This window comes from Apium graveolens, chromosome 11 (genome assembly GCF_009905375.1).
Source record: "Apium graveolens cultivar Ventura chromosome 11, ASM990537v1, whole genome shotgun sequence".
Taxonomy (NCBI): domain Eukaryota; kingdom Viridiplantae; phylum Streptophyta; class Magnoliopsida; order Apiales; family Apiaceae; genus Apium; species Apium graveolens.
The window spans coordinates 147,582,935-147,595,469 of record NC_133657.1 but is presented as its reverse complement, the minus strand read 5'-3'; positions in this window follow the sequence as shown (position 1 = coordinate 147,595,469).

Below are 12,535 nucleotides of genomic sequence, written 5' to 3'. Positions count from 1 at the left end.
CCCACAACAATACACACAATAATCGCACAGATATGCACATATGTATACGACACGCGCCACGCAACCCCCTCCCCAAAAAAACAAGGGGAGGCTGCGACGAAAATAAAAACAGAGGCGGCCACAAGGAAATTACGGTAATAAGGCGGTAGTGCTCTCCGAAAAATAAAAAACAACGGCGGGAAAAACAGCAGCCTGGAACAGAGGAAGAAGAGACGGGGAAAATGAAAAGAAGAGAGAAGAGGAAGAAAAGAAAAAAAAATGAGAGAGATGTATAGAGATAAAGGGAGAGATCGAAGGGGAGAGATGAGAGAATAAAGAGATGAGAGGAGAGTGAGATACAGATGCTTTAGATTGGGGGAACAAAAGATAAACTGGGTTGTGTATATCTGTTTTAATCTGTGATTTTTTTTCCGAATCTAACACCGCAAATAAGACATTAACGATATATATCACATGTTACAATCCATCAAAGCAATTCCAAGATAATTTTAGAATTTTCAAAATATTTAAAAATTAGTAAAATAAAAATTTCATAATTTTAAAAATATTTTTTTGGATCGCACGTCAAGGCTGTATTTTACAATTTAGCGAACAAACACGCGGTTCCAAACTTAATAAAATATAAGTTTCGTGTCACACCCCAAACCAATAACATACCCACAGGGGACAAAAGCGAACCATAATTATATTACAAACTTATAAGTCCAAAAGATGATAATAATATGAATACAAACCCAACCAAATATAATAACAATCCCGAGATCTTTACAAGTTCAGATTTTAGAATAGCCCTTCTAACTAATACCAAAATTACATACTGGCGGATTTCGCCTAATCTATATATATATATATATATATTCTACCTGCGCCCTCAAATGGTCTTCACCCTGCCTACCAGTTGACTTACGGGCGGTCTGTTTGGTACGAACCATGATTGCTAGCTGTAGAACAGGGTTAAATACAAGAAAATGAGCTAAAATGCTCAGCAAGTACTATCAATTCTACTATACAAGGCATTATCTCAAAATCACGAGTTCATGAATCAGGAGGTTATAGATACTTGTAAAAATGACAATAAGGAACATGAAGTTATAGTATAAAGACATGGTAGAATCATAGCAATCAAAATATGGCATATGGTATCATGGCATTGGGGCAACATGTTATAATCAAATCATAAAAAAAAATTCATTTTAGGATGCTATAGATTACATCCGGTGATCAGCCGCGAAGTAATCCCGAACCGCACTGGGTTCTCAAATATAATGGGATCCCTAGGCTATATGTGAGCCTATCAATAAGTGTGAAAGGACTTGCGTCTAGTCCAACCCACTAAGTCAAGAAAACATTTATTTTATAATGATTTATAACATGGATGTCGGGGAAAGATTTGGTATCATTTTAATTGAATTATAACAAGAGAATTCAAGTTTACTAATAAGGTGTCAAACGCATATTAGAAATCCCTATGGGGTGAGTTCCAAGGTCGAATAAAATAAAAGTCAACTCTACATGGTATTGAGGATGGTACTTTGATATTATGAATATGATTGTGTTATGAGGTTCACATTAGGGAATTTGGTAGAGAGTTTAGTATTCACGGTCTAATGGATAGGGAATATTTTAAAGGCAAGGTACTAACAAGGTTAAGAGTTGTTAAAGAAAGTATTTGGATTAATTAATGATATGGTGATTATTACAACTAAACATTCACGAAAAAGTATGTATACTTGCAACAATTATAAGGATAAGGAGGTAAGTAACTTGCCTTTCGACAGTTTTAAGATTATTCGATCTTGACGGCACGAGTCTTCCCCTTCGCTTCGGAACCTACACATTATATTAACCTCATTACTATTCACCCTTTAACACCTTATAAGCCTATAAGATCCTAGACTAACTTTTACCCTTATCATAACTACTATTACACAAGAACTTATGATTATAAGAATACACATAACTTAATCATATGCAATTCAAGTAATCCACATAGTCACGTAATCACATAATGGCATGGCATATGATACTCAGTTATTATCACCTAAATCCCTAAGTACATAAGCAAGTAACATATAAGAACTATTACTAATGCTCCCATCTATCTAATCTGACCTTAACTTAAACCTAAAGATGTTGTGCAACACTCATATCCTTCATCACTAAGTACCAATTACAACGAATACCACTAAAGCTTCCTAATGCCACTCTAAGGGTGCTCTCGGGTGCCTTGGTGGAAATGGGATGTCTCCACCTTGGGCCTTCACTCCAAACACTTCCCAAAGGTTGTTAAGATTCGAAACTAACTTCTAAAGTTGGTAAGACTCAGGGGGCTCACTCCTATAGGCTTACAAAGATCAATACTCACACTGAAGTTCCCTGCTAGCACCAGTTTGCACTACCTGTGTTCTATGATAGAAATCTTAACTTATACATTTGTCCTTCTAAAAAAACCAATTCCCATGGATTCTTAAGACCTAAAACTAACTCTCAGACTTGGTTTCAGGCTAAGGCCTCACCTAGGCGTCTCTAGGCCTCTGCTCAAAGTTGACACTGCCCAGCCCCCCTTGAATTTACTCTGCTATGTTTTTACTTACATACAACTCATTTTTCTCATTCAATTATTAATTTTAATGGTTTGTTAAGCTTCCTAAGGATGCATTATACTTATTTAAGCCAAGGCCCTATGAAGGCCTATCCTAAGACAGGGTTATAATCGACCAAAATTCAAGTTTACACAACCCTGCCCTGTTCTGAGTTGCTCTCGGTTATGAGGGTGTGCACCTACCTAAATTCAAGTTTTTCAACGAATCAAAGCCACTGGACTCAAGTACAACTCAATTCTTAACTCCAGTAAACTCAGGCATATCAAGGTCTCACTAAAACTTACCTAAAATAGCCTATACTTATGGTGAAAAATTCTGCTACTTAGTGCCTAGTGTTCCTCCTTCCACCTTAACTCCCAACTCAACACCAAAACCAACTATCAAGCCAACAAATCTAACCTACAATATACACAACCCTATTGACTATCATTTTATGGGAATTATGAGCATAAATCTAGCCATATAAGTCATTTACCAAGGCAAAAACGTAGAGCATAGCAGAGCAGATTTTACATATGCGATTTCAAGTAGAAATTCAAACCAAAAATACATGGTATCAACTTGATGGCTACAAAATTTGATCATGACTTATCAAGGAACATAGCATACTAGCATTTCAGAGCAAAAAACATGGCATGCATTGCACGAAAACTCAAAATTTAAGTCACATAGCACATTTGTCCGAAATATCACTTATACTACGACATGCAAGTATTAACTTCAACTTTTATTGTAAAAATCATGGCATGCAAGGATGGAAACTTTGTGAAATATATTTTAAAATATCATAAGTTCTTTAATATCCACATGCAAAGTATTTTTCTTTTTGAAAACAAATAAAACTAATACACAAACCATAAAATCCATTCGGCTCCTTGGGAGTCATTGTCGAATGCTCGAGGCCAAGATCATGGCTTGAAAATAGAAGCAAAACACTTCATCAAGACCATCTCTTGCTCAAGTTTTATGAGCCACATTAAGTTCAACTCTAGATTCACAAGAATCAATGTTAAACCCTTGGCTTTAACCACATGCAACTAAGAAACTAACCTCAAATGAAGATGTAACACCAAGTGTAAATGATCCTTGCTTAGAGGAGTTGAAAGGTGCAAGATAAATGAAGAAATGAGGAAGAAAATGAAATGGGTGGGGAGGATTTTAGGCGCGTCCGAGAGGGAGTATGGAGAGGAAAGATGAAGTGGTGTGTGTGATGAGAGAAAATGATGTGAGATTGAGTGCTTTGATTAGCTTTTGTTTCATTCAAATAGTGAGTGTAGGTTGTTTTACCATTCTATCCTTCTTCTAATACTAGCAAGATTTTTCATGCAAGGTTTTATGGGTCATTTAGTTGGTCAAATAGAGTTAGTGGAGGGTGAAAGGTCGGTCTTACCCTTGATTTCTATTTGGGTGGAAGTTGCATGCAATCGTACACTTGTAATTCAATAACTATTAAAAGTATAATTAAAAAGAATGAGTTTTAGTAATTAAAATATAAATCCATAAATCACAAAATTAATACCATAAATACTATGAGATTTTAGAAGTTTAATAAAATTGTTTTCAAAAATTTCGAACAAAAATTTATATTAAAAGAGTTTTCTAACATTATCACACTAATAAATAAGTCATGTAAAATATAATTAACACATTAAAAATCACACATGCAATTGCAAATAAATTGACACTACTCCACATTATTAGAATATAATTTATCGCCTAATCGCAACTTATTCAAATATCAGTAAATCGCGAGAATCTCAATTATTACTTAATCGCGCAGTCGCAACTATTCGTATATTATCAAATCGTGCTACTTATTTAATCGCGTAGCGAAAATCTTACTCGCGTACATAAGTTATACGCTTAGAAATATTCCAGCAACATTCGCAATGCCATAAAACAAAATTATACACAATATATAACGAATCCACATAATTGCCATTATATCACATATTATTTATGAATATGTATCGCACTTATAAAATAGTTCAAATATTTGCCGGTTGTCACATTTCGTAATTTTTGAAGCATTCTGGAATTAAAAACGGAATTTACACATAAATGTAAATCAGAAAATCATTTAAAGATAAATAATCATTAAAATATTGATTTCTAAATTTTATAAACTTCTAAAAATAATAAATATAATTTATAAAGCAACAAAAATAATTTTAGAAACAATTTTAGTATTTATGAGAATAAATATTCAATAAAATCATTTTAAAAGCAAAATAATGTCATACAGCTCAATAATTAATTATACAAGTTGTTGTGTATATGTTGTGAACTTGATGATTCCATTAACAAAATACCTTGGTAGATTTTACTTAGTGAAAAATGTAGTACTCGACGGATAAGGTATATAATCACGACGGATGACTCAATATAGTCCCGACGGATGAAGATCAATTATCCATCGAGTGAGTAGCTTGTGTAATAATGAGTCTGTAGCACATTTCTGCATACACCTTGTTTAGTTTCTGTAGTAGCACTCAAGTCATGTTGACTTTAATTAGATATGCAGAATAGGTTGATTAATTGTACATAGATGATGTCTTGTAATTCTGCATAAATGAAATGAAGTCAAGTGCTAGATAGCTACCCGACGGATAAACAACACGGATGATCAACAAGGCAACCCGACGGATGATCATGTACCCGACGGATAATCATTTCAAACATCAGTTGACAGTGACAACACAGTCACATGCGTCGAGTGTATGTAAAAGGAATATGGAAGCCTATTCAACTGGGTTTTAGAGAACAAATAAGCATTGCCATTTCCATGCTATTATGAAGATATTCAAAGATGCTGGAACAGAGTAATGAAGCAGCATAGTATTAAATTTGATAGTTTTTGTTTTATTATCTTGTCTTATTACTTTGTAATCTTGGTGATATATAAACCAAGAAGTAGCAAATAGAACCACAAGAAAACTAAGCAAGAAAATTCTCATAGAAACATTTGTAAGCTGTATTCTTAGCATTTCTCTGTAAACTTAATTGTTCATATTTGTAAGCAGCTGTGAGCAAATCTTGCTACACAGAGTTCTCTTGATATAATATATATCTCTGTTGGATACATTCAAATCCAAGAGAAAGTTTTTAAAGACTTGTGTTTTTAATTACTTGTGTTTTGATTTTACTAATATCTTATTCCGCACTTTGCAAATCAAACACTTATATATTATTAAGATAGAACATTTTATAAATTGAGAAAAAGGTTCAAGAATTCCATTCTACCCCTCTTCTGTAATTCTTGTTGCATTGTTAGGGACTAACAATTGGTATCAAAGCAAGCTCTTGATAAACAAAGAGTTTAAAGATCACAACAAAATAGCAAGATGAACAATAAGGATGTTGGAGTCAAGATTCCTTTTCTGGATAAAGACAATTACCATCATTGGAAGGTAAAAATGCATCTCCATTTACTTTCTCAAGATGAGGCCTATGTAGATTGCATAGAGAGAGGCCCTCATGTACCAATGAGAGCTGCAACTGGAAATGAGCCATCAGTCCCCAAGCCAAGGCATGAATGGTCTGATCCTGATATTGAACAAGTCAGGAAAGATAAGAAGGCCATGAATATCCTGTTCAATGGAGTTGATGGTGACATGTTTGACAACATCATCAATTGCAAAACTGCCAAGGAAGTTTGGGATACTATACAGATTATCTGTGATGGCACTGAGCAAGTAAGGGAAAATAAGATGGAGCTACTTATTCAACAATATGAGCATTTTCATAGTGAAGAAAGTGAGTCTCTCACTAACATCTTTAGTAGGTTTCAAAAACTACTAAATGCTCTGAAGTTGCATGGAAGGGTCTATCAGACAAAAGACTCCAATCTTAAGTTCCTTAGATCTCTTCCAAAGGAATGGGAACCTATGACAATCTTATTGAGAAACTCTCAAGATTACAAGGAGTTTACTTTGGAGAAACTGTATGGCATCCTGAAAACTTATGAGCTTGAAATAGAGCAAGATGAGAGGATGGAGAGAGGAAAGAAGAAAGGAGGATCCATTGCACTAGTTGCTGAGTTAGAGAAAGAGAAGGAGATGAAGATGGAAGCTGTTGAATCAACTTCAAAGGTCTGTGAAAACAAGGGCAAAGGGCTGGTAGCAGAAAATGAAGATTCTTTGAGCCAAGATGACATGGAAGATATTGATGAACATCTAGCATTTCTTTCCAGAAGATTTTCCAAGCTCAAGTTCAAGAAGAACTTTGGAGCAGCCAAGCCAAATAGAAACATGGTGGATAAATTTAAATTCAAATATTTCAAATGTGGCTTGGAAGGGCACTTTGCCAGTGAGTGTAAAAAGTCAGATTCCAACAAAAAGAAGTTTGAGCCTGTGGATTATAAACAGAAATACTTTGAGTTGCTCAAACAAAAGGAAAGGGCTTTCATTACAAAAGAAAATGACTGGGCAGCAGATGGTCTGGATGAGGATGATGATGTCAGCTATGTCAATCTAGCCCTAATGGCCAAGTCTGATGAAACAAAGACAAGTTCTTCAAGTAATCAGGTAATCACCACTAACCTTGCATATTTATCTAAAGCTGAGTGTAATGATGCAATAAATGACATATCTACAGAACTATATCATTTGTATGTTACACTTAAGTCTCTTACTAAGGAAAATGCTAAAATCAAAGAAAATAATTTGTTTTTAAGTGAGAGGAATAATGTGCTAGAGTCTCAGTTCATTGAATTTGAAAAATTAAGAATTGAGTGTAAAACTGCTAAGGATGAATTAACTGAGTCCTTAAAGAAAGAAGAGATCTTGAAGAAGCAGCTTGAACGAGAACAGGAGGTGATTATGGCATGGAAAACATCTAGAGATGTTCATGCTCAAATCACCAAAGTTCAAGATATTGAGTCCTTTTGTGATGCAGCCTGGAAGAAGAATAAGGAGAAGCTGGAATCCAATTTGGTTGAAGGATTGCTAACAGATGTAGACTCGACGGATGATGAGGGTCATCCGTCGGATAACAAAAAGGGTTATCCGTCGAGTGATATAAATCCTCATCCGTCGACTGTGAGCAAACTTATGAGTAAGGCCAAACTTGTCAAGTTAAATGAGAAATATGGATCAGTTTTCGAGAATTTTGTTCCAGGAGAATCTAGTCAAGTGAAGAATAAAAAAGCTAATGTTGGTCATATGACTGTCAAGCAATTGAGTGACAGACTGGAAAAGATTAAAGTTAAAACAGAGACTAAAAACAAAAATAATAGAAATGGTAAAGTAGGAATTAACAAGCTTAACAACTACACACCTGATAAATATGCTCCTAGAAAAATCTGTCAAGTGTGGTAGTGTAAATCATTTGTCTGTTAATTGCAAAACTGCCATGCCTACTTCCATATCTGTGCCACCTCATTTTCCCAACATAAATGCCATGTCTTCTATGCCTATGAATGCTATGTCTACATAGAATATGAATGCAAAGTTTGTTAATATGCCATTTGCACCTAATCCTTATTATGCTGCATTTAGTATGCCACAAATGCCATTTAGCATGTCTTACCGGAATAACATGTTTACTAACATCACACCATTTCCTGCTAATCAAAATATGCATGATAATTATGTTGTAATGAATGGTTTCAAAGGTTCAACTCAAATGACTAAGGATGAATCTGATATCCCCAAGTCCAATGAGATAAAGCCTAAGAAACAAAAAAAGAAAGCTAACAAGGCAGGACCCAAGGAAACTTGGGTACCAAAATCAACTTGATTTGATTTTAATATGTGCAGGGAAACAGAAAGAATCTATGGTACTTCGATAGTGTTTGTTCAAGACATATGACTGGTGATTCTACCCTGCTCACAGAGTTCAAGGAGAGAGCTGGCCCAAGTATTACTTTTGGAGATGACAGCAAGGGTTATACTGTGGGATATGGCTTGATTTCAAAAGACAATGTCATCATAGAGGAGGTTACCTTAGTGAATGGTCTCAAGCATAATTTATTGAGTATCAGCTAGCTTTGTGATAAAGGCAATTCAGTAACCTTCAACTCAGAAGCCTGTGTTGTGACAAACAAGAGAAGCAACAAAGTGGTTCTCACTGGTGTGAGAAAAGGAAATGTGTACCTAGATGACTTCAACTCATCAAATGCAGAATCTGTTACTTGTCTTCTCAGTAAAGCAAGTCAAGATGAAAGTTGGCTATGGCACAAGAAGCTATCCCATTTAAACTTCAAGACCATGAATGAACTTGTAAAGAAAGAACTGGTTAGAGGTATTCCTCAAGTGGAGTTTTCTAAGGAAGGAATGTGTGATGCCTGCCAAAAAGGAAAGCATATCAAAGCATCATTCAGAAAGAAGCTTGATTCAACAATTGAAGAACCTTTACAACTGCTACACATGGATTTGTTTGGACCAGTCAATGTGTAGTCCATCTCAAGGAAAAGATTTTTCCTAGTAATTGTAGATGATTTTTCAAAGTTCTCTTGGACATATTTCCTAAAGTCTAAAGATGAGGCTAGTGAAATCATCATCAATCATATAAGGCAAGTCAATAATCATCCTGATTCCAAAGTTAGAATAATCAGGAGTGACAATGGAACTGAGTTCAAGAACTCTGTCATGAGAGCATTTTGTGAAAAAAATGGGATTTTGCATGAGTTTTCAGCAGCAAGAACTCCACAACAAAATGGAGTAGTAGAAAGGAAGAACAGATCACTTAATGAAGCTGCAAGGACAATGCTTGAAGAGTCTAAGTTACCAATATGTTTCTGGGCTGAAGCTGTAAATACTGCATGCTACACTCAGAATATTTCTCTGGTTAATCAAGCAAAATGCATGCATCCCTATCAATTGTTCAAGAACAAGAAGCCAACTCTAAATTTTCTTCATGTCTTTGGCTGCAAATGTTATATCTTGAGAAATCAAACTGATCAGAATGGGAAGTTTGATGCTAATGCAGATGAATGAATTTTTGTTGGATATGCTGTTGGTAAAGCATATAAAGTCTACAATCGAAGAACCAACATTGTTGTGGAATCAATACATGTTGTGTTTGATGAAAAAAAGATTGAAGGACTGCAAGATGGAGATTACCATGAGAGCCTCAAATTTGACAATGTGGAGATGGTTAGTGATTACAGTGATCAAGAAACAGTATCAAAGGATAATGCAGAAAAATCCACTACTAATGAAGCACATAATTCAACATCTGTCGAGTTGCAAAATGCTTCATCCATCGGGAGACAATCTGCTTTATCCGTCGGGAGACAACCAGCTTCATCTGCCGGTACTCAAAACTCACCATCCGTCGGGTCATCAAAAGAAGCTGAAAGTCAGGATAGATCACTTACAGAAAGTTCCCCTATCTCAAATCAAAGATCCATTAACTCGGGGGGAGTTTCTAACAATCTAAATTCAATCACATATCAAGACAACAATGAGGCCTCTTCATCTAGAACTAATCTACCTCAACAAAGGAAATGGACAAAGGATCACCCCTTTGAGCTCATCATTGGTGATGTATCTTCTAGAGTTCAAACAAGGAGAGCAACTCAAGAAGAATGTCTATACATCAGCTTTCTTTCTAAGGAAGAACCAAAGAAGGTAGAAGAAGCTTTGTTGGATCCTGATTGGATTTTAGCTATGCAGGAGGAGCTAAACCAATTTGAGAGGAATAAAGTATGGAAGCTGGTGCCCAAGCCTAAAGGAAAGAATCCAATAGACACCAAATGGGTATTCAGAAACAAGATGGATGAAAATGGTATAGTAGTCAGGAACAAAGCTAGATTGGTTGCTAAGGGCTATTGTCAACAAGAATGAATAGACTTTGATGAAACTTTTGCTCCTGTTGCAAGACTTGAAGCCATCAGAATCTTCCTAGCCTATGCAGCCCATGCCAATTTCAAAGTCTATCAAATGGATGTCAAAAGTACCTTTCTGAATGGAGATTTGGAGGAGGAAGTCTGTGTAAGTCAGCCTCCTGGTTTTGAAGATCCAAATTTTCCAGAATATGTTTACTATCTTTTGAAAGTACTTTATGGACTGAAGCAAGCACTTAGAGCCTGGTATGACACTTTGTCAAAGTTTCTTTTAGAGAATCACTTCACTAGAGGTACTGTAGACAAAACTCTTTTCTTTAGAAATGTTAATGGCTCTAGTATACTTGTTTAAATTTATGTAGATGACATTATTTTTGGCTCTACAGATGAAAAAGTTTGCAAAAAGTTTGCCAAATTGATGCAAAGTAAGTATGGAATGAGTATGATGGGATAATTAACTTACTTTCTTGGTCTGCAAATTAAGCAAGTTAGTGATGGAATATTCATTAGTCAAACTAAATATATTTATGATCTTTTAAAGAAGTTTGATCTAATGGATTGCACATTTGCAAGAACTCCCATGGCCACTACAACTAAGCTTGAATTAAATACTACTGAAAAGTCTATGTATATTTCAAGTTATAGGGGCTTGGTTGGCTCACTTATGTATTTAATAGCTAGTAGACCAGATATAATATTTGCTACATGTTTGTGTGCTAGATTTCAGGCTGATCCTAGAGAATCTCACTTAGTAGCTATTAAGAGAATTTTCAGATATCTCAAGGGAACACCAAAACTTGGCATTTGGTACCCTAGAGATTCTGGTTTTGATCTAACTGGTTATTCAGATGCAGATTATGCAGGTTATAGAATTGATAGAAAAAGTACAACAGGAACCTGTCAATTTCTAGGAAACAAGCTTGTATCCTGGTTCAGTAAAAAGCAAAATTCAGTTTCTACCTCTACAGCTGAAGCTGAATATATTGTTGCTGGCAGTTGCTGTGCACATATTTTGTGGATGAAAAACCAATTGCTAGACTATGGTCTGCAAGTGGAAAGAATCCCCATTTTCTGTTATAACACAAGTGCAATTTCCATCACTGAAAATCCAGTACAACATTCAAGGATAAAGCACATAGGCATCAAGTACCACTTCATAAGGGAACATGTAATGAATGGTACTATGAAACTACATTTAGTTCCAAGTGAAAAACAGCTTGCAGATATATTTACCAAGCCACTGGATGAATCCACCTTTTCAAGGTTAGTAAGTGAGTTAGGTATGATAAATTATTCTTAAATATTTTTAGATAATTTGCAAGTTGTATTGCAGCCAGAAATTTAATTGGTTTTACAGTCTTGAATGAAATTTTGGCTAAGTCAAAATTTACATCTCGACGGATGACCATTATCCATCGAGTTTGATCATCCGTCGGTATACATTTTATTAATAAAATCAATTACTTTTCTGGAATATTTTATAACTCGACGGATAACTGTTTTATCCTCATCCGTCGAATTGTCTAAATCTTAGCCATTAATTCCCTGAACTTTATCCATCGAGTATACTTACAGTTTATAAGTATAACACGATGGATAATTGAAGGAATTTTTACAGTTTATTTTTTAAACGACTATTTTGGGCAATTCTTATTGGTTATTTTATTTTACTTTATTATTTTTGACAGTTATTTTTGAGATAGTATAAAAGCTTAATTCATTTCCATTACTTTTCTTTTATCATTCTCAAATCATCTGCTCTAAATTCTCTCTTTCTCAAAAGCAATTATCATCTCTATCTCTGCAATTTCAACTCTCTAACAATGGCACCAGTAGTCAAGATTATGTCACAAACAGGATTCAACTATAAGAAGAACAACTTCACGGCTCTAGTAAACAAGGGGATTCAACATTCTGGTGACTACCACAAAATGATGGATTTTGTGAAGAACTGCAAACTCAACTATGCCATGCTGGAATCACCCACCATCTTCTGTGAGATTGTTGAGGAAATGTGGTCAACTGCTGTGTACAACTCAACTGATAAGATCATCACACTCACTATTAAAGGTAAGGAATTTTGTATTAATAGTGATATTTTTAAAGCATGTTTCAAGATTCTTGATAATACTGTAACTTCACC